This window comes from Alligator sinensis, unplaced genomic scaffold (genome assembly GCF_000455745.1).
Source record: "Alligator sinensis unplaced genomic scaffold, ASM45574v1 scaffold368_1, whole genome shotgun sequence".
Taxonomy (NCBI): Eukaryota; Metazoa; Chordata; order Crocodylia; family Alligatoridae; genus Alligator; species Alligator sinensis.
The window spans coordinates 895291-922082 of NW_005842025.1; the positions used below are offsets into that span (position 1 = coordinate 895291).

The 26792-nt window shown below is 43.3% G+C and overlaps 1 protein-coding gene across 5 annotated transcripts in view; it reads right to left on the reverse strand.

The window, feature by feature from the left end:
• Positions 1-26792, reverse strand: part of CBFA2T2 (CBFA2/RUNX1 translocation partner 2) — a 118645-nt gene that overhangs the window by 43485 nt on the left and 48368 nt on the right. The window contains exon 1 of one of the 5 annotated variants that reach the window (XM_025202434.1): positions 17312-17482. The exons of the other annotated variants lie outside the window; for them this stretch is intronic. The gene's annotated coding sequence lies outside the window, so the exon portion shown is untranslated. Of the gene's footprint in view, positions 1-17311; positions 17483-26792 lie in introns of those variants that run through there. 5 annotated transcript variants of the gene reach the window in all.

Here is a 26792-nt window from a genome sequence, read left to right on the forward strand (position 1 = left end):
CTGTTATGGCTGTCCCATAACATTTAATTTCTGCATTTAATATCCCCTCCAATTTCTAATTATTCAAACAACAACATGTGAAAGTGGATGTAGGGTATGCAATCCCCTTATGAAAATATACTCAGGGTATGCAAAACTTAGTAATGAATGGAAGCAGTGAAGCTGCTGCTGCCCATCCTTCCCATTTCTTAGCCACTGAAAGCAGCCAATAAACCTGTCTAGACTTTGCGCCTGGATTTTGGCACCGACATAATGATGAAATACCTCTGAGCCCCTTCTCCATGGAAACTTGCTTCCCTCCAAAAAGGAACAGTCCCACCGTCATTAAGAACTAGCTGCCCACCATTATAATCAGAGATAAACAACAGGACACATTCTGGGCCAAACATGGTTGAGCAAAAGAGGAAATCCTTGCTAATTAGCTTGATTAGTTATTGCTTAAACATCTTGTTAATGTTTAGTTGCTTTACTATGCCATATAGGGTTACAAGATTTTTCCCTTCTTTTTTTTAAACAGTATCTCTGATGTAATATTAAGAAATACTTACTCTTCTGCACTATTTACAGATGTAATTTTTCCTTCAAAACATCAGAAAAATACAGAACAAGAGTAAGAAATGTACAACAGACAGCAAACAAAAAAAAAACATTCCTTAAAAAATATCTTCTTGCTTTGCTGGTTTCAAAATATTCCTTCTGCAATTTAAACTATTCAAGTGCAATGATGATGGCTGGAACTAACTTTCCAGATGTGAACATCTGTGTCTCATTTGCCTACGTGAAGAAAACATGAGGAAGATTAATGACTGGAGTCTAGTGGAGCACAGACAAAAAAAGGAAAAATGGGATACAACATAGGAAGATTCAGAGCAGCAGTTTCTATTGCTGATCCCTCATCAACTCTAGATTTTAGGTTATTTTATGGTCATTTTCATGCTCATACATGGAAAGCTTATGCATATAAAACTGCTGTATAGAAAGAGTCCAGTGGTGATATTTACATTAAATGTCATGTGAAAGGAAAGCAAAACCTTAATGTGAAATGTTAAAATTACAATAATCTCATTTCTGATATAAAGCGCCCTTACTGTATGTGTTAATTGTATAGAAGTGTGAAGGAAGCCAGTTTCTCTTACTTAAAAAGTAAATTGACTTTGAGTTGTTACCCTCCAAATTATCTGAAATTACTCATGGCACAATACAGCAAGTGTGTTTCTGCTACATGTAATATTACAAATGTTGGGATTCTCTCGAGTTCCATGGAGCTGAAATGACAAGTCTGGATGCAATGTGGATGCTGCCATTTAGTGTGTCAAGGCAGCAACAGTTGCGCTGAAATATTAGAACCGTCTGCTGTACCTCTCATTCCATTCCTTAAATTCCATGCCCAATTGTACCTGTAGGTATGTTTTGTAGACCTTGTCTTACCTAAATCCTGCATCTCATGGAGATACTCTGTTCATTTAGGCCCTAATTCAACAACCATTTCATGAAGGCAAGCCAGTACCCTCGAGTTCACTGGCTTCATATACCAAAAATTCCTTATATGCGAGGTAAATTCACTCTTATGCGTTCGGTGTGGTGGAAGCTCACAGTCAGCTGCTTTGTGCGGTGCACTGTGGGAGTGACGCACACCAAAATATAGTCTCCTGTGTGGATCTGTGCTCCTAGCTCATTGTCTGCGACACATGTTTCTGTAGTTGCCATCCCCATTCTGATAGTGCCCTGTGCTTGTTTGTACTGTCTGCTGTTCATAAGTACCAAAATTTGTTTGTAAAAGTCGTAAAAATGGGCATGGGGGTCAGTATAGTTGAGGTCTTGGCACATACCCCTATTTGTTACATTGTAAAGTATGTTCCCTTTATGCAAACTCGAGTTATGCACCGTTTTCCAGGAATGCATGTACAGCATAAAGCGAGGGAAACCTGTAACTTCATGTGTCGTCTTAGGTATAGTATAGCTCTTCTGCTTTCTTTCTTTTTCCTTTTTGGTAAAGATCTCACAGTTCCTCAGTATTAGTCTCTGGTTTTGGAGGCCCAATTTGGAGATATTTTCTATTTAGTAGCTGAGTTTCTGCAATAATCAGGAGGTAACTAGCTTTTGTCATCTGAATCCTTTCCAAAGACTGTCACTCTTACAGTTCAAACCACTGTCCTTCATTGTTACTAAGACTAGCTAGGAAAGGTATAAGATGCATGATAAAGAATTTGTTTTTATAATGGCAGATGCAGAAGGTGTTCCTGCTCTCTTTCAAAATTCCAGCCATCGCAACTACTTAATCGCTGAATTAAAACAAAATCATGCAAGGATCTGCTGATGTGCTAGGGCAGAGGTGGGCAAAAATATGGCCCGTGGGACGGATTCGGCACACGAGGCTATTCTATCTGGCCCGCAGGGCCCCTAAATATTAATTTTCTACCTTTTTTTTTTTTTTTTAATCTGTTTTTGTTTCCTGTCAAAAGTGACAGGAACCAGGGGCAGTAGGACTCAGGGGAAGCCCAGCGGGTTCCCACAACAGCAGGGCCCGCCTGGCCCCGCCCCCCGAGGTGGAAGCCCCAGCAGGGACCACGTGGCTGCACCACACTGGAAACTCAGGTAAGCGGGGAGGGCGGGGGAGGAACCTGGGGAAATGCAGCCCCTGCCCCACCCCGTGGCTGGCGCTCCCTGCTGTAGCCGCTCGCAGCCTGCACGGGGCAGTCCTGAGGAGGCACAGGTGGCCCCACGTGGGCTGGGAGTGGCTGCAGCAGGGAGCACTGGACATGGGGTAGGGGAGGGGCTGCTTTTCCCCACGCTCAGCATCAGCTTGTTCCCTGCTGGGGAGCAAGGAGTCAGGGCTGAGCACTGCCCCTCTCCTGTACTGCAGGGCTGGGGGGCACTGGGAGTGAGTGGGTGCACAGAGCCTGCACTGGTGTCCCGGAGCTAGCGCCAGGTGGCAGGACTACAGGGTCCCGACAGGGGCTCTGTGAAGCCGGGCCAGCTCCCCCCTCTCCCTGCTGGTGCAGCCCAGCCCAGCTCCACAGACCCCTACCAGGTGACGCCCTGCTTTGGGCCCCACTGGTGCTGGCCCTGAGACATTGGTCCCAAGATGGTGACCAGGGGGCGGGGCACCTGTCAAGGGGCGGGACTACTCATGTGGCCCTCAACAGCTTGCCAAAACTGGATAACCAGCCCTTCACTCGAAATAACTGCCCACCCCTGTGCTAGGGAGATCTACTGAAAACCCAGAGGTTAGAGTTTTAAGTGCAGCTGCTTTTGACTGAGGGAGATGCTTTTTTTTTTATTCATACAGTTAAAGCTGCATGGTAGAACAATTGTGTCTTTACACATATTTCATTTCTGTAGAGGTAATTTTTCTGTAGCAGATAACAGCTTTGATGTAGCTACCTACTTAATTTCCAGAAAGTGTGTGTGTGTAAGGAAGTAAGTAAATCAAAGTCTAGTTACTGACAATGTTTTCCACTCTGGTGATGGTTTTGAGGTAACATTCAGCAAATAATTTTATCAAGCATTCAAAATGACTAATAAATTGTTTGAAACTAAGTTTGATTATGTCTTTATTGAACAAAAATCTTCCTTCTCTTACTTTTCTGATGAAGCCATTTTGTTGGCTTCTTTATTGGTGTGACAGTATGAATAAAGTCACAACCTTGGGAAAAGCATTGAACAAGACCTCACTAAGTTTCACTTCACTCTGCAGCCACAAAAAGGAGATGCGTTGGCTCTTAAGTCAGGTAATGAGCTTGATCTGAAATCCATTGAAGGCAGTGGGAGCATCTTTGCTACCTTAAATGAGTTTTGGATCTGACCCATAGTGAAAAATCAAAACAAAAGATGGCAAAGTGAGATCAAGGTCTGCTAGTATAGACATCTGTGTCTATGAGTAACACCACTGAGGTAAGCAGGGTTCAGGATGGAGCAGAGCTCTGGATAGTCACAGGGGTCCACAGTAGTGAATGTCTGGTATCTTTTCAGCTTCTTCAACACAGTAGTAGGGTTAGGGTTAGTGAAGATGTGTTGGCAGGTTTTGCATCTTTTTAAGAATATTACAAAGAGACCCTATTCTTAAAAAGATCTTCCCAGAGCCACCCATCCTAGCCTTCAAACAAGCACCGAACCTTGCCAACCTCATCACCAGAAGCAAACTTCCTCAAGCCCAGAACACACCAAAAGGATCCAGACCATGCCAGGACAAGAAATACAAAACCTGCCAACACATCTCCACCACCCCCACAATTACTACACCCCACAACAGAGCCATCAGCATCCCTGGATCTTACAGCTGCACCTCCAGGAATGTAATACACCTCATCCAATGCACCAAATGCCCTGATGGAAGATATGTAGGAGAGACCAAACAACAACTGCGCACCAGAATGCATGCACACTGGAAATCTATCAAACACAGAAATGCCCAATTACCGGTGGGGGCACATTTCTCACAGGAGGGCCACTATCTCTCCAATCTCTTAGTCCTGATCCTCAAGGGAAACTTACACAACACTTCCCAGAGACGAGCCTATGAGCTCCATTTCATCAACCTGCTGGATACTAGAGATCATGGACTAAACATAGACGCTGGATTTTTGATTCATTATAATCTGCCTGGCAACTGACTCCCCCGCCCAGCCCAGCCCAGCCCAGCCCAGCCCAGCCCCTGGCTTCTTTACTTTTCATTCCATCCAGGAAGAGCACACACCAACTGCTGAAACTTCCTTAGCCTGACGAAGGGTTTTTGAACCCGAAATCTTGCTTAATAACTATTCTCCAACCATTTGGGTGGGTCTAATAAAAGATATCAAATTCACCCAAGGAACCTTGTCTGCCTATGTCCTTAGACCAACATGGCTACAACCCAAACCCCTGCTACAAGTGCCAGGCATTTTAATTCAGCACCATTTAAGTGGCACATTACTGTCCCTCATCTTATGAACAGGTGAGACTGAAGTTGTCACCATTAATCACATGCCACTTGTGCTCCTTACCTTAGCACCAGACTTGCTACCCTGTCAATTTGCCTATGTATCCAAGGCCGACTAATTCATGTTCATTCTCTTTGGAGAAAGTGCTGGTTCACTTTGGGAGCTAAGTGCATTAACTGCTGCGTGGCTAAAATTCCCTTCTGATCAATGACATGCCTAGGAGTTTTGCCAAGATGACAATTCCTCCTGTCAAAGACATTTCACTTATCACCATATAAATTGCCCTCTCCCTTGCCCCAACACAATCAGCATGTAGAAGCGCTCCAGAATCCTGCTGAGTTGAAGTCTCTGATGGAACCTGAACAGGAATGCACTTAAGGCCAAATTTTTAAAGGTATTTAGATTATTTACATATGTCCATAAGCACTGGAAAACTATTAAAAACCTATTCCTTAATGCGATGCACTAAGACTCCCTGGGCTTGATTCTCCTGCAGAACTCAGAAACAGTGGAGAATGAGGGCTGGCCTGACAAGCAGCAGACTGCAGCTCACTATTTTTCAGCTTCCTCAGGTACCTTCCATCACCAGAGAAATGGTTTCCACAGAAACCTGTTCTGCCTTCTTCTCTCCAACATACCTATTCCCTGTCCTAAGAACACCTCCCCTTATGTAGCAGAAGTGTTCATATGCAGGAGATGGTGGAGCTTTCCACCAACAGAGGCTACCCTATGTGGAGGAGTGGGGAGCGAGAGATACTCCACAGGCAACTTCTGGCTACTTTTAGTTGTTTCATTGCTGAATGAGCAATGCAGTGCTTTGCTTAGTAGCTCAGAGAATCTGGCCCTGTGGGTCTAAGTATGTATTGAGCAACTACAGCAGTTTTATTAAACTTGTTTGTTAAACCCACATTGAAAGGTGAGGCCACCGCATTTATGTTTAAAAACTGGAAGCATTGTCAGAGACACAGAAAAACAGAGAGAAGCCCTTTCTTCCGATTCCTGTAAGCATACTAGCCCTGAACAGCTTGTGAGGGAGAAAGGCTCCAGCTTCAGTGTTAAAAGTCAGAGCCAAAAATCAGGTTTTCAAAAAGTGGACCTAAAGGCACTAAAGAAGCCAAGTCTGTTTGAAAGGCCAAATTTTTCCTCTCTGGCCACAGTACAATTTATGAAGTGATACCTATACATTTTCTCTAATGATGCATTAGTGAGGCACAGACCCATCTGTGCCTGGGCACAGGTGAGACTTATCACAATCATGTAAGTGCAGAATGTCTTTCAATTACATTCACCAGACCATTAGGCAAATTAGATTTTCATATGAGAAGATAACTAGAAAGGTCCTCCCCCCCACCTCACACCAAAAGAGACCTTTAAGAATAATAGATTTTATTGTATACATAAGACTTAGATTAACTGCTGGTCTTTTGGATAGAGGTGGATAATCATCTTGCTATTCAAAAGAAGGCTACAGTTGTTGCTTACATTTTTCTTTAATACAGAATTACAGGCCAATAAAATAGGCACTGTTTCAGTCTACCTACCAACACTGAAATACAGTCACGTGGCTGGGGGTATAATGGCAGGATTTGTATCTTCTTCACAACATAGTTGATTCTAGATCAAAATATTACTTACCAAAAGGAATTTCAGTCCATTCCAACCAGATTCTACTCCTTTCACCATTTATAATCCAACCCAGCTAAGGCTGAATAAGCTACAGATTCTGCTCCTTGTGACTATCAGCAGAATTGTTTGGTAAGGTCTGATGAGTTACACCTGTGCAAACTCACTGAAGGCACTGAGTTCACACAAGTGTCAATGAGGGCATAAATCTGAAAACAACAGGATTATACAGGTGCTGCTGAAGAGTTAATTTTGTCTGCAGCAACTTGATTACTGGTGATGGTTTGCAAAATGGAGAAAACCCAGCTCCTGTCAGAACATCCACAGGCCTTGTCAATTGGGGACATTTGCTCTGCTAACCCCTTGAGGCAACACAGAACCTTGTGATGTCTTTTTTACAGACACTTTCCATAAAAGAAATATATTTCAAATACACCATGCACTAAATTGGGTGAGGGTGTTTGAGGCATAGAGACAGGATAACTATTAACAGCTAAATCTCTGTTCTTAATATGAGAACATCTCTAGCAAGAACTCACAGTACTGGTAACGTACATTAAAAGCTTTCTGCAGATGACATGCTAATTCAAGAATGATACTAATGGATTAAATATTTGTTTTCTAAGTCAGCTCAAAAAAGGGCACCAAGGATCCTCCCCCATTTTGGAAACTTTCATTCACTTGTGCCTCCTATTGGTTTAGTGAATACCATTTGACATTTCTGTTCACTTAAGTGCAGAGTTCATATAGCAATAGAGCCACGTGCATTCCTTCCCCCTTCCCTCACATTACTAATTAATTCCTTTCTTAAGAAGTCATGCAAAAATACTTTGCATGTGCTATTTCTAACAAGAGATTTTTACAATCCATAAAAGCAAAATCTTATGTTTTATTCCTTCCTGATCCACATACTTCCCTCTGAAGAGGGAATGCTATTTTCCTAATTACTGTAATTAATGACATATAGAAAATGGAGATGCTGCTCCAACCCTCCCACCCCAAAGTACCTGAAACCAACAATTATTTATATGAGGGTGAAAGAGACTGGCCCGGGTAGAGTCTCTGTAAGAAACAAAGATGGTTATGTTGGTAGAAAACAGGAGGTTTCTAAATGCAGGCAAGGTTAAGAAACAACACAGCAGCAAGATCAGAAGGTTATACCAACAGCAGTGAGAAGGTGACTGAAATAATCCCCATCTCATTTGCTACTGAAAAGAACATGTGGATTTTAGAACAGTGACATCAGGTAAAGCAGCTTCTTTTGAAAAAGAGTGATACAGTAGGTAGGCACCTTCCCTCTCACAGGCACTCTCAGTAAACACCATATGGTCTGTTAATTTAATTAGGGAGAAGAAACCCCCTAAGTTCAGTATTTGACTTTGTAGGTTTAATAGAAGTGTGAAGAAAGTTGCTAGAGATATTCTGAAAGGTCGTCTTACCATTCTTGTGTACATTCCAAACTCATTTTCTAAACTCCAACATTTTATCCATCAAGATCCAGAATACCTACTACTGAACCCTTAAAAAGTCTGCCCTGTGAAAACCAACTAGGTACAGTGTTTAATGAATTGGCTACATTTCCACCATTCAGATAAGAAGAAATCTCCGTCGTATGGACTTTAAAGCCAGAAATTGGCCAGCAAATCTAAAAAACTCCAAAGAGGTTTCAGCGATAAATGCAGAAGCTAGAAATATCTTTCATTTTACCCTGGTGAGGAACTACATAGTTAAACTCGTCTGCCCAAGACAGAATGATCTTGGAGAAGTAAGTAGATGAAATAAATGTCCCAAAGACTGACATTGAGGCCTCATTTCATCACCAAGTTATTCTTTTACCTGTTGTTGTTATTAAATCTCGGTATGACTGTAGTACCTGTGACTGTCATGGTCCAAGACCATGTCCATTATTCTGAGGAATGAACAAACAGAACAAAAAGGTGGCTGAAACAATTGCTTTCAGAGAGATCACTCTGTCCTGACCAGGGATGCCACTGCACCATCTCTCCTCAGGATAATAATAATGCCCTTTTCTGTTCAATCAGAAAAAATGTCCAAAAGGTACCTTTGCCTTACTTGGCCATTCTTTTCTTTGGATTAGATGTTCTGGTGAGCAATGGAAGGGAAAGCCAATTCTTATCTTTGATATGAGAAGAAAACACTTCTGGTGAGCTGAGCACCCCTGCCATCCTGACATAGCTCCTTTGCTTAGGGACGTGGTACCCCAGGGGGATAAATAGGCTATTTCTAAATGCAATCTGAAACAGATAGGGATGGGAGATGAAGGGAATAATCTCTCCAAAGCTCCTTCCACTTAATCATATCTGGATGGCTCCCTTATATCCTGAGAGGGGTAGGCGGAGGGTTATGAAGACCTGTGACCTTTATTGGAACAATATCTGTTTTAGCGGGAATTCCCCTTTTCTTCTTTGCCAACACTTCATTGATTTGCCCACAGGGAATTTACTTTAAGCAAGAAGTTCTGGGCGTAAGGTTGTTTTCACAGGCTGTTCACTGCTCGTGAAATCCAGAAAAGCCTGGCTGGTCTCCACTAACATTTTAACATTAAAATGACTTTTTAGAGGGTGTGGAAGAATTCACTTATATTCTACTGCAGGAGATGCTGGGGGGTGGCAACATGTTACAATAGCTGGAAATAAAGATGGCGGAGTGTGCCACATATACTGCTGCCACTCAACAACAGTACATTATTAAGCCCTGAAGAATGTTTAACAGACTGGAATGGGAAAAAGGATTGTAGCCCACTTACCCTTGGATAGACTCTTGAAACCATGAGGGGAAAGTCAATCCCATGAGGCTGCCCTCTTTGAAACATATTAACCCCAGCTGGGAGCTGCTTAAGCAACCTTCCTCAAATGCAGACGTTGCTGGTATTGAGGAGTTGCCTGCACTGTGAATTTAGACGAATCCCTCCTGGTGTCATTGCCACTGGTCACACAGATATTGTGCAATCCTATGGCTTTCATGCCATTGGGCTTGCACTCCAAGTCTTACAATTTAATGTTGAGCAGGGGAGGGGGGGGGGGAGTAAAAATTAACCATTTCAAAAAATAATAATAAAAATTGGATTTTTTAAAATTTAAATCTTTTTTTTATTTAATTGTATTTTTTAATTTTTTTAAGATGCTTTTTAAAAAACATATAGTTTTAATTTAAGATATGTTAAAGCTCAAAGATATCATCGTGGAATGGGGTTTATAACTTTTAATTATATACTATTTGAGACAATATATCCATGTAACCTTTTCCTGGAGTCTTATAAAAAGGTCACAACAGGCATGAACTATATTAGGGGTCCAATTTTACGGAGTTCCCAGAGGCTCCTCTATAGATTAGTAAAGATTAAAGAAAACCACTCTACCTAATGGGACTCAGTGCTCAGTCTAGAAGATCCCATTAAGCATCTCTGTGGTACTTAGCTCCAATTCTGAAACTGTGGATTTGTGTCTCCAGAGATCACAGGCAAACAAGGTTCTTTGGGTGGATGTGATATCTTTTATTAGGCCAACTAAATAGTTGGAAAAATTGCTCTTTACAAGCTTTCCATCAGAAACACCCTTCTTCAGGCATAGGGAGAGATTGTTGTCTCCAGAGGTACCATCCATATTCACAGCAGTATATGGAGATGAGAGATAACAGTCCTGATGATTACCCACCCATCAGCCCTACTGTCTCTCTGAAAATGTATATACACACATAGTCAAGCCCTTACCTTTCTCTAAAAGTGCAATGTTTCAAGAAGTGAAATGAACAAAGGATATCAAACAACAAGAATGCACTTCTTGTAGAACACAATGATTAAATAGAGGCTTCCTGACCAGTGATTGAAACTGATTTGATTTAAATCAAATCTACCCTGATGTTGAGGGTCTGTCAGCTGCTAAAAGAAGGAACAGGTAGACTGAGGAACTGGCAATTTTTTCCCAAGATCATAAACAAGTCAGCAGGAGAGTTCAAACTAAAGCACAATATCTTCAACACCAGTCAGTAGTTAACCAGCAGCCCATGCTTTTATGTTACTGTAGTAGCACAGGGCGTGTTCTTAATGCAAACTGCCCAGTTTTTCTGAGCGGTCACCTAAATTACATAATGAATGTTTAGACACACAAGGTAGATAAGTAATAGCTAAGTGCTCCTGTGTGTCTAGAAAAGCAAGATTTGTATGCAAGGTTCAGACAACTGCTTTCGAAAATTGGCCTTACAACTGATAAAGGCTGGGCTTCACAAAAACCTAATCAGCTTCTGTCTTCAATGAGCACCACACAGAAAGTCCATCTGTGCTTAAGCCATTTTATAAGTGGTGTCAGTTTTCCCCACAGCAGCCTGCCACACAAGGTGCAAGAGTTTATGCTGGATAGCTCCGCTATGTGAGTGCTTTGAGGAACACTGCACTTCAGCTTAACTGGTTGGCCAAAAGTAACCTATTTAGAGCCTGGTAAAGTATAAGGCTACAGTTTGAGCAGACTTAGGTTCTATGCAGTCACTGTAAGTATTGTGCCATACTGGAAACCTTGCATACATTTTCCTGTGGAAGCAGCAACCCATAAATCTGTAATTTGCTTTTATCACATGTAAAATTACATAGATGGAACTATAGAGCAGTTATCTGTACTAATACTGCACTAAGTTCTTAAAATGCCTTTTAATTCTATTCTAGTTTAACTTGATTATGAAAACCTATTATATTAAAAAAAAAAAATGAACCCCTTTATTTAAAACATTTGATCCCTCACTGTTACCTTGGCTGATTTTAGTGACCACATAAATTGTCATCCATTCTGGCTACTGTTAAGTCTCCAAAGCCAATACAGCTCTATGAGAGAGCCAGCATTTAATTTCACTCTGGTTCATGTATCATCACAAAATGTGAGTTAATTGTGCTACAGCGCTGCCCAAGTATAACAGGGCAAGGAGTTACCCTCCCCCTTTCCACACCACCTAGCGAGTGGCTTGGTCTACAAGCCAAAGAGAATGATACAGCTTGAATTCCCAATCCTAGCTGAAAAGGGCTGGCTGCTTAAAAACAAACACCCCAACACACAAAAATAAAACACTTTGAAAAAATATATAATTAGCATATTTAACCAAGAGTTACAGATATAAAAATGGGGAACCTATTATGCCCTTTTGTGGTAAAAATCACACACTGAATTGTTTAGATGAATACCATTCTACATCTCCTCAGTCTTAAAATAAGTTTTATTGAAAAGAGAGAGCTTTGCTCTCCTCTTCTGTATTTTTCAGAAAGTGTCTCTTTTGCTTCTCCCCCATTTGACTAATTTGTGAAACTTATGAAATTAACAACCAACTTGTAAAAAAACAGCAACATTTTTTCTCTTGTGGCCCACTAAGTTGCAGTCTGCTCATCTGGTTCATAGGTGTGATACAGTAATATTTTACAGTAAAGATCATCCAAAGACCAGGAGAATTTGCCTGTTAGCTAGAAGTCTCATCTCTGGTTATTTCAAAGATTTAATTTATTACCAATCATCCCTTGGCTGTTTTACATTTAAAGGGTGAGGGAGGAAGAGGATGAGGGGGGCAGGGTGTAATTAGCTTTGCTTGTAAAATGTTCATCACAGTTGTAATACTGACTGGGATGTGAAGCCTATTGGGGGGTCTAATAGATTTCAGGGTATTGTTCTTTGTAAGCAATAAAGCCCGTGTGGGGGGGTGGAGGAGGAGGGGGGGGGGGAAAATCAATAAATGGCTACTACTTCTCACTACAACCCCATATGGAAGTAATCAAGCACAAGGGTGGCAGCTGGGGCCAATAACAGTCACCTGCAGTTGAGAGACATGGGGGTTTTGGATGGGTTTTTAATGCTAATTTCCTTCAGAAACAATGAGCTAGAAAGAGCAGAGTAACAGACGAGGCTGGATGAATAGAGACCAGCCAGAACAATAGCTGCACCTGGTGTTAGGAGCAGAGAAACAGAGCCGGCACACGTCAACAGCGCGGAGCACATCTGTTACCCTCACAGTCCCTCATCCCACTGCAACTTCTCAGCCTAGTAATACACGGTCTTTAAACATTCGCAGCTTGCAGCACAGCAACAGGTTTGAGTTCTTTCAAAGCTGCAGCATGCTCTGCACACTCCCTTCTTGTCCACACTTAAATTTAGGGAAATGACAGACAGCTATCAATACATTTGCCCTGAGACAGGAGCTATTGTTGGCACAGATGACTATTTAAGTTCCATGGTCAGACTGGGAGAGTCATACTATTTGCAAGAAAACTGACAGATTTTTGGCTTTTCAGCCTCCACACTAACTGAAGAGAAATAGTAGGCTCTTAAAAGCTCTAGCACTTTGTAAAGGTCTTCTGTCCAAAATCATGTCCCCAAATTGACTGTGAATTGCAAAAGGACAATTGTCACTTACATGAAAGGAGGCAGTCTGGATTTTGGCAGGGAATGATAAAATCCAATACGCGCTGTTTTTAAAACTCAGGGTATGTTTTCATAAATATCACTGCCCAAAATGAAGCAAAGGAGGTAAAATTACGTCATAAGGTCCTTGGAAATCTCTGGAAAGTTCTATAAAAATACCGTGAATTAAGTGTCTTAACACTGGGAAGAAGATACCCAACTTATACATGGTGAAATTTTGATGGAATAAAGATCTTATAACCAAGGTCTTATAAAACATCTCTTACACAACCAGGAATTGACCCCAAATTTCCTAATTGCACACTTTATATACAAGATCATTGCTTCCCAGGTCTTTGCTATTGCTCGTGAAAAGAAAGAAGATGGTTTCTGATTCAGGTCAGGAATCATCCACAGAGCTTTTGGAAAAACATAGCAAAAAACACTTAAAATGAAAATTTTACCCTTCTCTGTATAAGATAAAGCTGTACTACACCACCAAGGATCAGCACACAAATTTTGTTGGAAGGCAAGGTTCGTTGAGTAGCTGTGATATCTTTTATTAGACCAACTGAGTAGTTGGAAAAAAGTTCTTAGCAAGCTTTTTGGGCGCAGTCACCCTTCTTCAGGCATAGGGAGTCTTTGCTGGTCTGAGACTTCAAGGAGTCTCCAAGGAGACATGGCTACAACCAAAAATCCAGCAATTTTGTTGGAAATAATTTTATATTTGACCTCTGCAAAACAATAGAATATATACATATTAATGCAGAGTTAGTTTCATTTAAGGTTGGTTTATGATCTAACCAGAGTTAAGTGAAGAAAAATCTTTATTTTTTTTTTTACATGGTAAAAGACCACAGGAGACAACACAATTCTCTCTACTGGTCAAATTTAAAATGATCTCTAATGCAGCCTTTAAACTTGGTAACAAATACTTCCCTCCACTTATTCCCCCAGAGAGCCTGTTGCACTTTATTTGCCCGTTTAGTAATATTAAGGGGGTTATGTCTGCTTACCAATAAAATTAATATTTTTTGGCCAAATCACAGAAACTACAGATGTAAAAGCCAACAGGTTATTCAGTTCATGCCTAACTAGTGCTATTATAAATGACAGTACTATCTACTAAAGGTGATTAAATGAAACATTGGGAGTTTCCATATTTCCAGTTGTCATGATTTCGGGATTATTTTTAGAACTGCCTATCTTGAAGACTTAGGCTGAATATCATCAGTCAAGCACTGTTCTATTCTTCTTGTGCATTACCACTTGTAACAAAAGTTCTGTAGGCCAGATTAAGCTCTGAATGGCACAAGAACAACCACTCTGACTGCCAGTGGGTACACAAAGGTGTAACCAATTTGGACTTAGTAAACAATTCTCCTAATGAGACACTAAAAGAAATCCAAGGGAACTCTCCTGGTGATGTTGACTGTACAGCTAGGAGAATCAAACAGAAGAAGTTGGAGCCCAATCCAAAGCCTACTGAAATGTATGAGTCTTTCATTATAACAAAGGATCACTGAAGAAATCAGCAGACATGGTTCACAAATACAGCATGCAGGCCTGTGCAGAAAGAGGTTCCACTTGTCCAAATTCAATATTCAGAGTAGAACTGCATTTACAAGTGTTTTATCTGGTGCAGTTTCAAATTGGCTACCCCTTCCCTCCTCTCCATACCCTCCAACACTGCCTCAGATATGAAATCCATACCCACAGTTAGCTCAAGCTTTTCTCTGCTCTGTTGCACCCCTTTTTTGTAGCAACTTTGCTCCCACCTTTAGAGTTATCTCCTTCAGATCCTCTGCATTGGTCATGACATTTCTCTCAAACATCATTTACTCAAACAACTCATGCTTACTTCTCATTACCTTTTCCTCTCAATTCAGCCCTCAGGTTGCTTAATTCTGCATCATTTTCTAAATCCCCTCCAACTTGCCGTTGCTCTGGTATACAGATGTCCAGAAAAAAAAAACACTATTCTGGCAAAGTCTCATTATGGTTATACACAGGGGAAGAGCAACTTTTCTCTATTTAAACAGAAACCAACACATGATTCTGCCACAATAAATTGGAATAGCACTTTATATTGCAAGTGACTCTACTGACATTGACAAAACTACTCCCTGAACTAGCTACCATGCAGTATGTGTAAAGAAGCCAGAACGAGATCCTTAAGAAACTTGTCCCAAAGGAGCATCTACTTCTTCTGAACTGCTAAAAAATCTGACCTGTGTATGATTCTACCTAATAGACTATTTGGAAAGATCTTCCCTTAGCCCAGATGAGCTGTCCAATCTCTCTATAACTACTATGCTTATAATTCTGGACAAGGTACAGGCATTAAAACAAACCAAAAAAAACATTGCTGGATTGTATCTCTGTGATCTACAGGTTTTTCCCCAGACACTGCCTGAATAACCCAAAACATCCACCTCCCCCCAACCCCACCATTTCATCTCATCTTCCTTGGGATCCATTAGTTTTCTGAAGAATTTGATGATGAAATTGGCAACTATGTAGCTTAATGGTTCAATTATGTAGTCTTAATGTAGACAGAATTTCCATTACCTTAATCACAATTTTGTTTGCATAGTGACTGCAGGATCAAGAACCAGATATATTTAGCTAGCCTCACTGAGTAGCACCGAGATCAGGCATTATAAGATGTCAACAACTTACAGAATTTGATAAAGTTACAAACGTTCACCCTGGTACAAATAAAATGCGACACACAATGTCACTGTTAAGTATTTGCATCCCCTTGGATGGCTTCCTTCATCCTGTTATAAACTTGGATTGCAATTGGCACAGGATTGCCCTGTATGCTGTCACACAGCTATCCCCTAACAAGGGTGGTGCTAGCAATGCAGGGGCAAACACAAAGGCTTAGGTATGGTTGTGAGTGAAAAGTCATTTTCTATATGCTTTTCAACCTAGCGCTGGGATGCAGGAAACAGCACAGCAGCTACCAAATGTCTGTAAACTCCAAGGGTAAAATAACATACAACTAGGAATAATGGAGTGGGACTGGGAATGGGGACTTTTAGTCTGAACAGCAAGAGAGACCCCTCTCCTGCCAGTGAGATCTTTCAGGCTCTGAAACAGTCTCCCAAGGGAAGCCCCTGTCACTTAGCACATTTAGAACTAGCCTGGACAAAGCGCTAGTAAGAACACAATAAAGAATAATCTTGCATTGGCATGGGGATTTAGTAGGCAACCCAACAACTATCAACCAGCTATGATTCTGCAGCAAGATCTCCCCAGCCTTGAGCTTTCCAAACTTTGAGGGTAGATTTTGGCATATCTGCCACTTCTGGGCAGCATTTCACTGATGTATACAGGGGGAACAAAATGGACTGTATGTGCAGCTGCTCAGGAGTTTAGTGCTGAAAAAGAGAGAGACAGCGCTAATCATTTTTAGTGGCATACACACCCATTCAGCCCCAGATCTAAGAGCTGGTTGGGTGCTTATGGGTATGCTTTTACAATGGTCTGTCTAGATAGAACAGAAACAGTTTAAAACTGCCAAACCTTTTCTAAAAAGGAAAATAGAAAGCACGTTTAAGATGCAAGTAAAATAATTAGGAATTACAGTACAATAAAATGGAATCCAAGGTACAGCAAACTAGTCATGCAATGAAAATCTTAACACAGGACTATGCATGTTACTCTACTGCAAAACTGATTTGAGAGATTTAAATGCAAATATCATCAGTGGCTGTGTTAAGAGTGTAAAGACAAAAAGGCAGCACTCTCAGACACAATGCAGAGAAGCAATGTGAAATGTATAACCAAGCATTAAAATTGAGAACCTTAGAGAGTTTATGAGGCTAATCCCTACAAATGTCCTCCTATTATAAGAAAGCACATTATATTTTAAACATAATTGTGCACACAAGAGAATAAGACTTGATATAACAAAAAAACATATTGCATTAAAAATCCCTCCTGCTTTCTCAGTTCCCGTTTGTCTAGAAAACGCTGAGTCCTAGCCTTTTATCCAGGAAAACCGAACCTTTCCATAGCAACATAGAGGAGAGCAAAAGCTATACTGCAGTGCTTTCAGAAATAGTTTAGTATTTTTTCAGCTGCATAATCCATGCATGAAGTCTACTCATCTATTGAAGTTTTGACACAGCAGAACCACTGCAGTCAAATTGAGGTGGCTCAAGAGAGAGTGATGTTGCAAAGTACTGCATATGTGAACGTTCCCACACACACACCCCCTCTCTCACTACCTGTACTTGAGGTTGAATTGATCCCTACAACCTCAGGAAAATTATTCATTTTGCAAATCCAATACACAGCAAAATAGCTTAAAACAACAGACAAAAATGCATATTTTTAAAACAATCCAATTTAAAAAATACTGCTTACCCTAAACACTGAGGTTACAACAATCCAGCTGCTGTCAAATACACCTATTTTCTTTGAAATATAAATGAAATGTTTTCTTTTTTTCTGCTCGTAATCTTCCAGCACAGCCTGCGACCAGCCTTCCTTTCTCCTTTCATTAGCTGGACATGTGTCAGTTCCCTCACATCTGCGATTTCTCACTGACTAGAGCTGCCTGTCCAATTCCAGGGAAACACAGATGGATCCCAGATGGGAAGTCCTGCCAAACAGACCAGCTCTTTACCTTGCCAGAATACCCAGATACAGGCACACACCCTCCCAGCTCCCTGCCTCTTCTTTCCCCCCAGCTCTGTTACCAGGGCTCCTTGCCAGCTGATGTCACTAAGTACACACCTACCAGTGACTCTCAGCCAGTCTGACATTAACTTGTTAAATACACGTAATTTATTTATGGCTGACAATAGCAATGCTATTATGCTAAAACCGTCAACACTAGCCTCCAGCCAATAGGTGTTTCACAGGGTGAGGCATTACTGAATTATCAACTGGACTGCCCTCTCCAAAATCTTTGATTCTTTCATGATGATGCAGGTCTTGTTTATATAGCATGTGTGCTGTAAATCACTCTGGTAGGCGGCCTATAAGACTGGGGAAAGCCTTTCTTTTAGCACTCAATTTAAAAAAAAAAAAAAGGATTTTGCTAAGCTGTTTAGTAAACTAGCAAATTAATTTTCTGAACTCTTCCCAGAGCACGTAAATCTTTCATGTAAACTATCTTTCAAATCTCAGTCCCAGAGTCTGCAACAACACAGAGCAGGCATGTATTAACAATCAGAAGCAACAACAAGATAACAAGATTTTGATGTTACAAGGATATCAAGCTAAACCTGGACAATTCAAAGGGAAACAATTCAATGGCTAACATGCTATTGAGATAAGAGGAAGTGGTAAAGGAAGAGCTAAGTCTTAGGGTAACGTTCTACAACCATTTGTTGGTCCAGATTCTATTTCCATTTGGTTGTCTAGGCCATTAGATCTAATGACCACTTAGATGACCAAAGAGTAACCCTTACATGACCAGATGGTAATAGAACATCATCCTTCATGTTTAATAACCTGATAAGAGAAGTCAGTGGGGTTTATATAGCAGTAACTGAGAAGATTCAAAAAAGACGACACTGGACATAACTGACCTGAAGAGATTTTCTCAGGTCCTTAAATATAGTAGTCCTACCACACACACATACTTCTGTCATGAATCTTGATTCACAGATGCTACTTGCCAAGGTGAACCGTGGACTACCCACCATAGCTGGCAGCAGATATAGTGGCCACATCACACCAGTGCTTTACATATGGACCTGGATGCTGCAAATGTGCCAACTAGCAGTTTTTTGTTCACTTTGCCAATCAAGGCTGTTTATAAAAGGATGCCTTTGTTTGAATTGTTCTAGCTCTTTAAGGGGAGAAATGGTGACAGAGCTACCACTAATATGACTACTCAATAATTGATCCCATTAGACTTGGGAGAAGGAGAAGAGGTTGTCAGAATGTGCGTTTTGTCCGCTTCCCCCACCAGCATAAAATGTTCCGTCCTGAAAACTTAGCTGTGTGGGGGTAAAATTGGAGAAATATAGATCTATTTTAAACAGCATCTACACCATCCTGCATTTTTTAAAGCTGTGCAGAATCAAACAATTCAGTACTTTCTAAAATCCTGTGGACATTATTCAGGTTTCTCACATTCTCACAAGAACCAGGTAACGTTCAAGAGCTATGCTAAAGTAATGACAAGCTAAAACACAACCCTAAACAGCTACCAATAGTGGACTTTTAAAAACTTGAAAACCCAAATTAAATATTTCCATAAAATCAGAATTTTGGACAAAATTGGCAGAGGGGGATGACTGACAGTAGAGAAGGTTACTGAGCTTTCCCAAGAATTTTGCTGCACAGCTTCAGCACAATAACATCTAAGGGTCAAGCACATGAGACTATTCATAGTAATGATCACTGTGCTTTGATGATAAATATTTGGAGGAACAGGCCCCATGTTTGTGGAAGTCCTACAGAGATTGAATGGTCTAATCCAGGGGCAGGCAATATATGGCCTGTGGGCTATATCCAGCCCACAAGCCACCACCAGAAGCCTGAGGATGATGGGCTGCATCTGGCACTACTCTGCTCTGCTGCAGCCGGGGCTGGGCTGGGCTGCACAGTGCGCAGACTCCTCCGCCCTCCCCAGCTGCCACCTACATCCCCATTTCCTCCCACTGCCTCACTTCCTGTTGGTGCTGCAGCTGCACTGTCCTGGGATCATGGCCACTGGGAGCTGGGCCCACGCAGGATGGGGCACGATGCAGCATGCTCAGTAGCCATCCCATGTGCTGCCCACATGCCACTATGAGCCACAGCACCACTAAGTGAGTCAGTGCTGGCTGTTGGGGGGACCTCACACTGTCTCACACCCTGCCCACCAGAGCTCCGCACTGCTGCCGCCCCCCTGGGTGTGGACTCTGTGCTGCCTCTGGCCCCAGCCCCAGGGAAGCCAAACAGATCTGCCAGTGGCTGCGGCAGCAGCAGCAGCCCTGCTGGGAAGCTGTTGTTAGCTGGGTCGGGTCCTTCTGCCCATGAGCACGGAAGTGAGGCATAACAAGATATGTTGGCAGGGTGTGTATACATGGGAGCCTCACTTCCACCTTCATGGGCGGAAGGGCTGGGCAGGGTACAATTCGTTGGTGGGTCTCACCTGGATGAAAGTGCCTGGCTGCATTTTGCCTGCCCCTGACTTAAGCACTCCTGGTTCCTCTTTGGGGAGAAAATAAAAGGAGAAAGAAAGAAGGAGCTTCTAAAGGTTTTAAAAAACACTTTGTGGAAGCTGGTGCTATACTTTCTGCGGCAGCTGGATTGGGCCTTAGAGTCTGGCCACACGTACACTTGGAGTAGTTTCAAAAATAATGGGCAAATTGCTGCTTAGGAGTGTGTGTCAGCTGTTACGCTCTAATTGTTATATGTGCATGAGCCTGTAGTGAGCTAAACTGCCCCAACTTTAACCCTGGATGAAGCAGAATTTATCCAGACACCTGTTGTGAGGCTTGGAGGAGCAGCAGCTCCTCTCACCTTTTGAAACTGCTCCAAGTGTACATTTTTCCCTGCCCTAAAAGTACACCGAATTGAAAGCCAAATAAAACGGCTTGAAGAGGGTGCTCCTGGCCAATTAGGTAACTGCACCTGAGGTAAGCCACACCTCTGACTTGGGCTAGACATAGATATTCAAAAAGCCTGAGGCAGAATTGATCCAAGTTATAAAGTTTTCTTTAAGCAGCATAGTTTATATAGGTAGCAAGCAACACACATTGGCCCTGTGGTGGGGGAGGCAAATCTTGGACAGGTGTCTGCCATTTTTAAACCAGTCTGTGTGTGCTGAACTTCTGTTCTGTTACAGGTCTAGATTGGTTTCCAATCACTTATATGTAAAAATGTACGTCTGTATGTGGCATTGGGGTTCAGTCTGCAAGGCCAGAATTGGAATTTATTGGACCCAGGAAGTGCACCAATGTTCCTCTAACCTTTCCTTTAAGCTTTACCAAAGAATGAATGCAGAACTCTCATTGGTACTTCTGGGAGCTTGCCTCCCAATGTCCTGAAGAATGCGGGATGAGGAGAGACCAGGGAAGGAGCCTTGGGGCACAATGGAAAAACGCCTGGTCCAGTAAGGGCCAGTGGTATCTCCTACCTCTTGGGAGGAGATGTGATGGCAGGGGAGCAGCAATCATGACCAACAGCCTCAGCCACGCTTTAGAAGCGTGTAGTGGGTGTGCGTGGGTGGACATCCGGCAGCTTCCAGTATAACCGGAAGCCCTGCACTGGTTACCAAGGAGAGCTGGCACGCCGGGGACACCTGACAGCACAGTGAGAGCTGGCAGAGTGGGAAAAGCTAGCCTGACAGCAAGAGCTGGTTTGCTAGACAGAGTCGACTGCACAGAGAGAGCTGGAGGAGACTGCCGGAGGCCTGGACAATCGGAGGAGTGTCCAGCATCAGGGCCTAGAAGCAGGATCCCAGAACAGCGAGCCACAGAAATAAAAGGTCTGGGAAAGGAGAGAGAACCTTAGGACACCGATTGAGGTTATGATATTCAAGAACATCTAACTGTGAGTTCAGGAACATAGATGTTCCAAGTACTTTATGTTCTTTGTTATTGTTTACCATTGATTCTACTGAACTGTGTGAAATTTGGACTGATCTTGTGTAAGTACTGTCCTAGGATCTTTGGGCAAGCCTGACATCTGTCAGGTATTAGAACACTTATTTTGATTTTCAGGAGTTTCCATTTTTTGTTTATGCCTGGGAACACCTGGTTGGTGAGTGGACAGGGTAAAGGCAGGAGTCCTTTTGAGGCAGGAGCCCTGAGAAGGCGACCTACGGTCCTACAGGTATAGCCCCAGAACTATCAGGAGCCTTCTGCTCAATGAATAATAACAAGATATGGCGGGTGAGAGCAGAAGGGCAGCACATAAGTGTGGATATTGGTGAAGTGCTAATGGTTATCAAAGAAGGCCCGAACGGTGGAGTTTGACTCTCGCACCTGTAGGTATTAAATGTTTTGAAGCATCGGATACAGTGCTCTGGTGCATACTCTTACAAAGGAGAATTAAGTCCCGAGTAACATACAGTATGGTTCAAACACAAGGCTTTAAACCTTAGTTAGTGGGAATCATCTTCTAAATTTGGTTTTAAAAAAACTAGTCAAACATCTGAGCCGAAAACAGAGTTCATTATAATTAAATGTAATTAACATTTTAGTTTACTTGATGGAAAAGAATATAAACTGGGCGCAAATAAACTGGGCGCAAATTAGTAAGAACAAATATAACCTCCTAGAACTACTGAGTGTCCCTTTAAACAAGTTTCCCTTCCCACTACAGTATACCTGCCCACAGCCTGTTATTAGCGTAGCAGTGATAGCACTCACTCGTAAAAGTTGGTGGAGAGTTTCATTTGGAGAGCGGAAATATCAAGGTTTGTGCCCCTTAAAAGTTGGTCCACAGTTTACAATTACAATCAGCTTGTTACAGATATGTAACTTGTCAGTCAATATTTTATATCATCAGAAATTAAAGCAGGTAAAGATTGGATTTGTTCACAAGATGTGTAAACAAAAAGTTAGCTTGAGGAAGTTCCCTTTTTTGGTGCATTTGACACTTTTGACAAAGTGTATGTAAAATACTGAATGTCTTGGTGTCAGAGAGGCACCAGTGGAAGCTGAGTAACTCAGTGGTCTGGTGCCCGCCTGGACCAGATGGTCGTTAACGCTTTTACTTGCCTTCAACTCACTGCGGAATTACTTGGCTCTAGCCTGCCATGTCTTAACATTTGATGATGCTTCAGATTGGGAGGTGTCTAACTTCACCACAGTGGAGGGTCCGGATAGGGGACCTCTTCTGGGACTTCAACCTCCCCTCCCTCTTCTGGGACTTCAACTCCATCCTAGTGCCACCCTAATGTTGTGCCACCAATTACGCCCTTGGATCTTGATGGGTGGTCCTGTCCTTTTGTTTTATCATTATATAGGCTTGCGAGCGTCTCAAAAGAACAAATCATAACACGAAACAAAGGAATCATGGGATTTCCCTTAAGCCCAGGTAAGTCTTGCCCCCTTGGAAAAACAAAGGCAAGGCACCTCTCCCTTCTTTAGTGAGGCTTGCCTTCTCAGATTTAACACAAAAGAAGGAACCCTGTCTCAGTTTTAGCTGCCTTGAGCTGGACGTCCATCTGCTCTGGACTAGATGCTCTCTAGTTGGGTCAGCCATGTTGAATCAAGGCACTTCCTGGACGCTGCACCCATATTGAGTGTTCTGCCCTCATCTCTAAATTTTCTTCTGGCTCGTGGCTGATTTCTCTTTTTTTTTTTGTTTCAGTATTGTGGGTCAGGGCACAGCCTGTCTGGCTGACTCTCAGGCCAACCCACTCTGGCCTTCTTCAGAGAATTCAAGAAACAATAACAAAAACTGAAAGGAAACTAATCATGTCTGTGTCCGCTTCTCCCGTGGCTGGGCCATCTTCCACGGAGCTTTCCCGCCACTTGCGCTGTCTTTCCCCTTGCAGCGCTGCCAGAGACAGAGTTCAACGGCTCACCAGAGCTCTCCCGAGCTCTCCTGCCAGCCCACAGCTGGCACTCTGGGGCTTGGAGCCTCCCATTCCACACCCCTTGGTCCGGGACTCAGCTCTCCCCACTCTTCTGGCATCCGGGACGCGTCTCCACAGACTCTCCACAATCGCTTTAGCCGCACTGAGCAGCTGCTCCGGAACCACAGCTGCTGGTGCATTCTCTTTTCCCTTGGTGCTGCAATTGCTTTTTCAGACGGCTCATCTCTGCCTGTGGTGAGTTCAGTCAAGTTTTCCTTTTCTCCTACGTGCTTAGTATATCAGAGATCAAGGCGAAATAGAACCTTTAAATTAGGCAACAAAACCAGGTAAACATACAACACACATGCACACAAGCCATTGTCACTCAAAATATATAAGAATTATTTTCCCATATTTGGTTTATAGCCCCAATCACCACTTGGGGAAAAGTCCATTTTAGCAGATGTGGACAGGTAATTGAATCTAGAGATGACATAATTAGGGAATAGGGAAAAAAAAGAGATGCTTTCCCAAAAAATATACAATTTTTATCTCTGTCATTGACCAAATACATTCTTCCAAATGCTCAGGTTCCAGCAGTATGTCTCTATACTCTTCCTGAGAAGGAAGATGCACAGAAAGGTAGCATAATTTAATTAGGCTGCTAGGCAACAGATCTGCTCCCTGCTTCTGATTTAAATCTGCCCCCCCAAAAGTTAAATCCTGTAGCCATCCGACCTCAGGGAAAAAGAACTAGAAATCAAATTGCCTCATCAGCTCATTCAAACCCACAAAATCCTTGTTACTGACTGTGGTGCATTCATGAGCCAAATAACCTACCTTGATTTCCAGAATGTCTTTGCAGAACTGGTATTTAAAAGAAGCAAGACAGACTATCACTGGGTATATTTCAACTTGCAGGTGGAGGGAGAAGGAAGTTTGCAAAGGTAGCAAGTATTAAAGCTCACCCTTTCACTGGATCCTAGGGCTGCTGTAAATCTTACCCAACACCCCATAAAACTGCTTTAAGTTCAGCAGAAAGTAACCCCAAGGGGCCAATATTGGAGTCAAAGCGGACACTCCCAGTCTCCCTTCCATTCTCTCAGGCAGTAGCAGTATAAGGGTGTGACATGCAAGCCTCAATGCCCGTTGTGGATACTCCACAAGGCAGGTTGTTCCTGTGGACCAAAGGTACCAACTCCATGACAGGATTCTACCCACAGTGCAGTGTAGCATGAACAGGCTCCATGATGGAGCTAGATGAACATCTTAATGCTCATCATCTAATTTAAATTCTTTAAGTCATTCAAATATAGATGCACTGATACATTGGTCCAATATCGGATCGGTACTGATATAAAGAAAATTGGCTGTATTGGAAATTGGCCCGATGGGGCTGATAATTTGGCTGATAAATGCCCGTGCATGCGTGCGGCTACAGCACAGCACACAGGCAGCGAGGAGCACATCCTGGCAGCGTGGAGACCTGCCTCCAGCTGGTAAGTCTGCTGTGGTGGAACGGGAGGGGAGAGGGAAGGGATGTGGAGGGGGCAGATCAACCCCTGCTCCCACCCCGTGGTGAGGGAGGGGACAGGCTGGGGCAGGTGCTGCCCTACTGGGGTGGCATGTGCCCTGGATCTGTGCAGGCTGCAGCTGCAGGCTGGAGCCAGGGCTGCTCTGCGCTCTTCTCGCTGGGGGCTGGGTTTGGGGCAAGAGCTACAGAGGGGGCTGCAGCCAACCTAAATTTTACTGTGACTCCCTCCCAGCACCTTCGCGCACCCGGTGCAGCCCCGTCTCTTCCCAGCACATGGGGGGAGGTGGGGATTGAGCAGGGGCTGCACTGGGTGCATGGTGGCACTAGGAGGGAGCTACGGTGAAATTTGGGGTGGCTGCAGACCTCTCCATAGCCCCCACCCCGAGCCCAGCCCCTGGTGAGAAGAGCCTGGTGCAGCTCCAGCCTGCAGCTACTGCACGCCCGCCCTGTCCCACCCCGCACAGGTATGGTGGCACATGCCCCTGTGCCCTCCCATGTTGCACGCAGTGGTGGGAGCTGCACCCTGCCATGAGACACGGGTCTGTCCCGCGCCCCGCCTCAGCTGGGCAGTGGCTGTCCCTGCTCCTGTCCCCTCCCTCACCACAAGGGGGAAGCATGTCCCCTCCGCCCCCGCATGCCTCTTCCCTCCCCCATCCACAACAGATTTATGCTGTATTGGAAATCAGATCGATATTGGCTGATGTGCCTCCTTAAAAATCAGATATTGGTATCAGCCCCAAAAATCTCTATTGGTGCACCCCTACATTCAAATATAAATGTGAAGCTGCACAATGCCACTTGCAGAGCAGCCACACTAAGGTACCCATAACATGAAGTGAATGATGGGGACACTATTCATGCTGCACATAAAAGCAAGCTTCACCAAATGTGTCACAACAGCATTCATTTTAATACGACAAACTCTCTTTTCTGAGAGTCTGTGCACTTTATTATAATATACTCCTCATCACAAATGGCAAAGCTTTCTGAGAAGCTATCAGAGAAACTCAGTCATGAAGTCAGAGAAAGAACAAGCAAATAGAGTCTGATTCTCTACTGGAACAAGGGGGCATTCAACTGGGGGTTGGTGCAGGTCCTGGGTTTGAGTCCTGCTTCCTGGATTATCTGTTTTCTCCTCCAAAGCCTCCTTAGTAAACTGCATAAGCAATACAGGGAGCAAATACCAAAAATCAAGGACATTGTTTCCTGGCTGAGTGACTTAATAGTTAGGCCAAAAGTCAGCCATCTTCCTACTTGCTCTCCATCCAGCACCATGATGCAGCCCTGTGGCACAGCTGAGCACTCAACACTGGACGGATGAAAGGTGTCCTTACTCAGATTACTCTAAAATCTAATGTTTACAGCCTGAGAGAGGGCTGATGTAGGTTTGAACCTTTTTTAGCTGAAGACCTAGAACCCAGACCTCCCTCTTCCTGGGTATGCATGCTAACCACTGGACTATTATATAAAACAGTGGTGCTCAACTTTTTCCCCATGTGGACTGGATGGATAGCACCCCGTCTGTCTGTGGGCTGGATCTCACCAGTGGTTCCAATATGGCACCAGGGTGGGCACGGTGGGCATCATCTGCCCAGGTGGGGGGTGGAAGGGAAGCAGTCTGCTGCAATCTGGACCTGCAGGGGAAGGGCGTGTGGCACAGCCCCATGGAGGAAACGGGGCATTGTTTGGCCCTGCAGAGAAAAAGGGTGTGTGTATGGAGGGGCAGTATGGCCCAATTCCAGGGGAGAAACAGGGCATGGTTTGGCCCCGTAGGGGGAATGAGGTGTGGCCTCAATCCAGATGCAGGAGAGGGGGCATGGCCCGACTGTGACTGGCAGTGC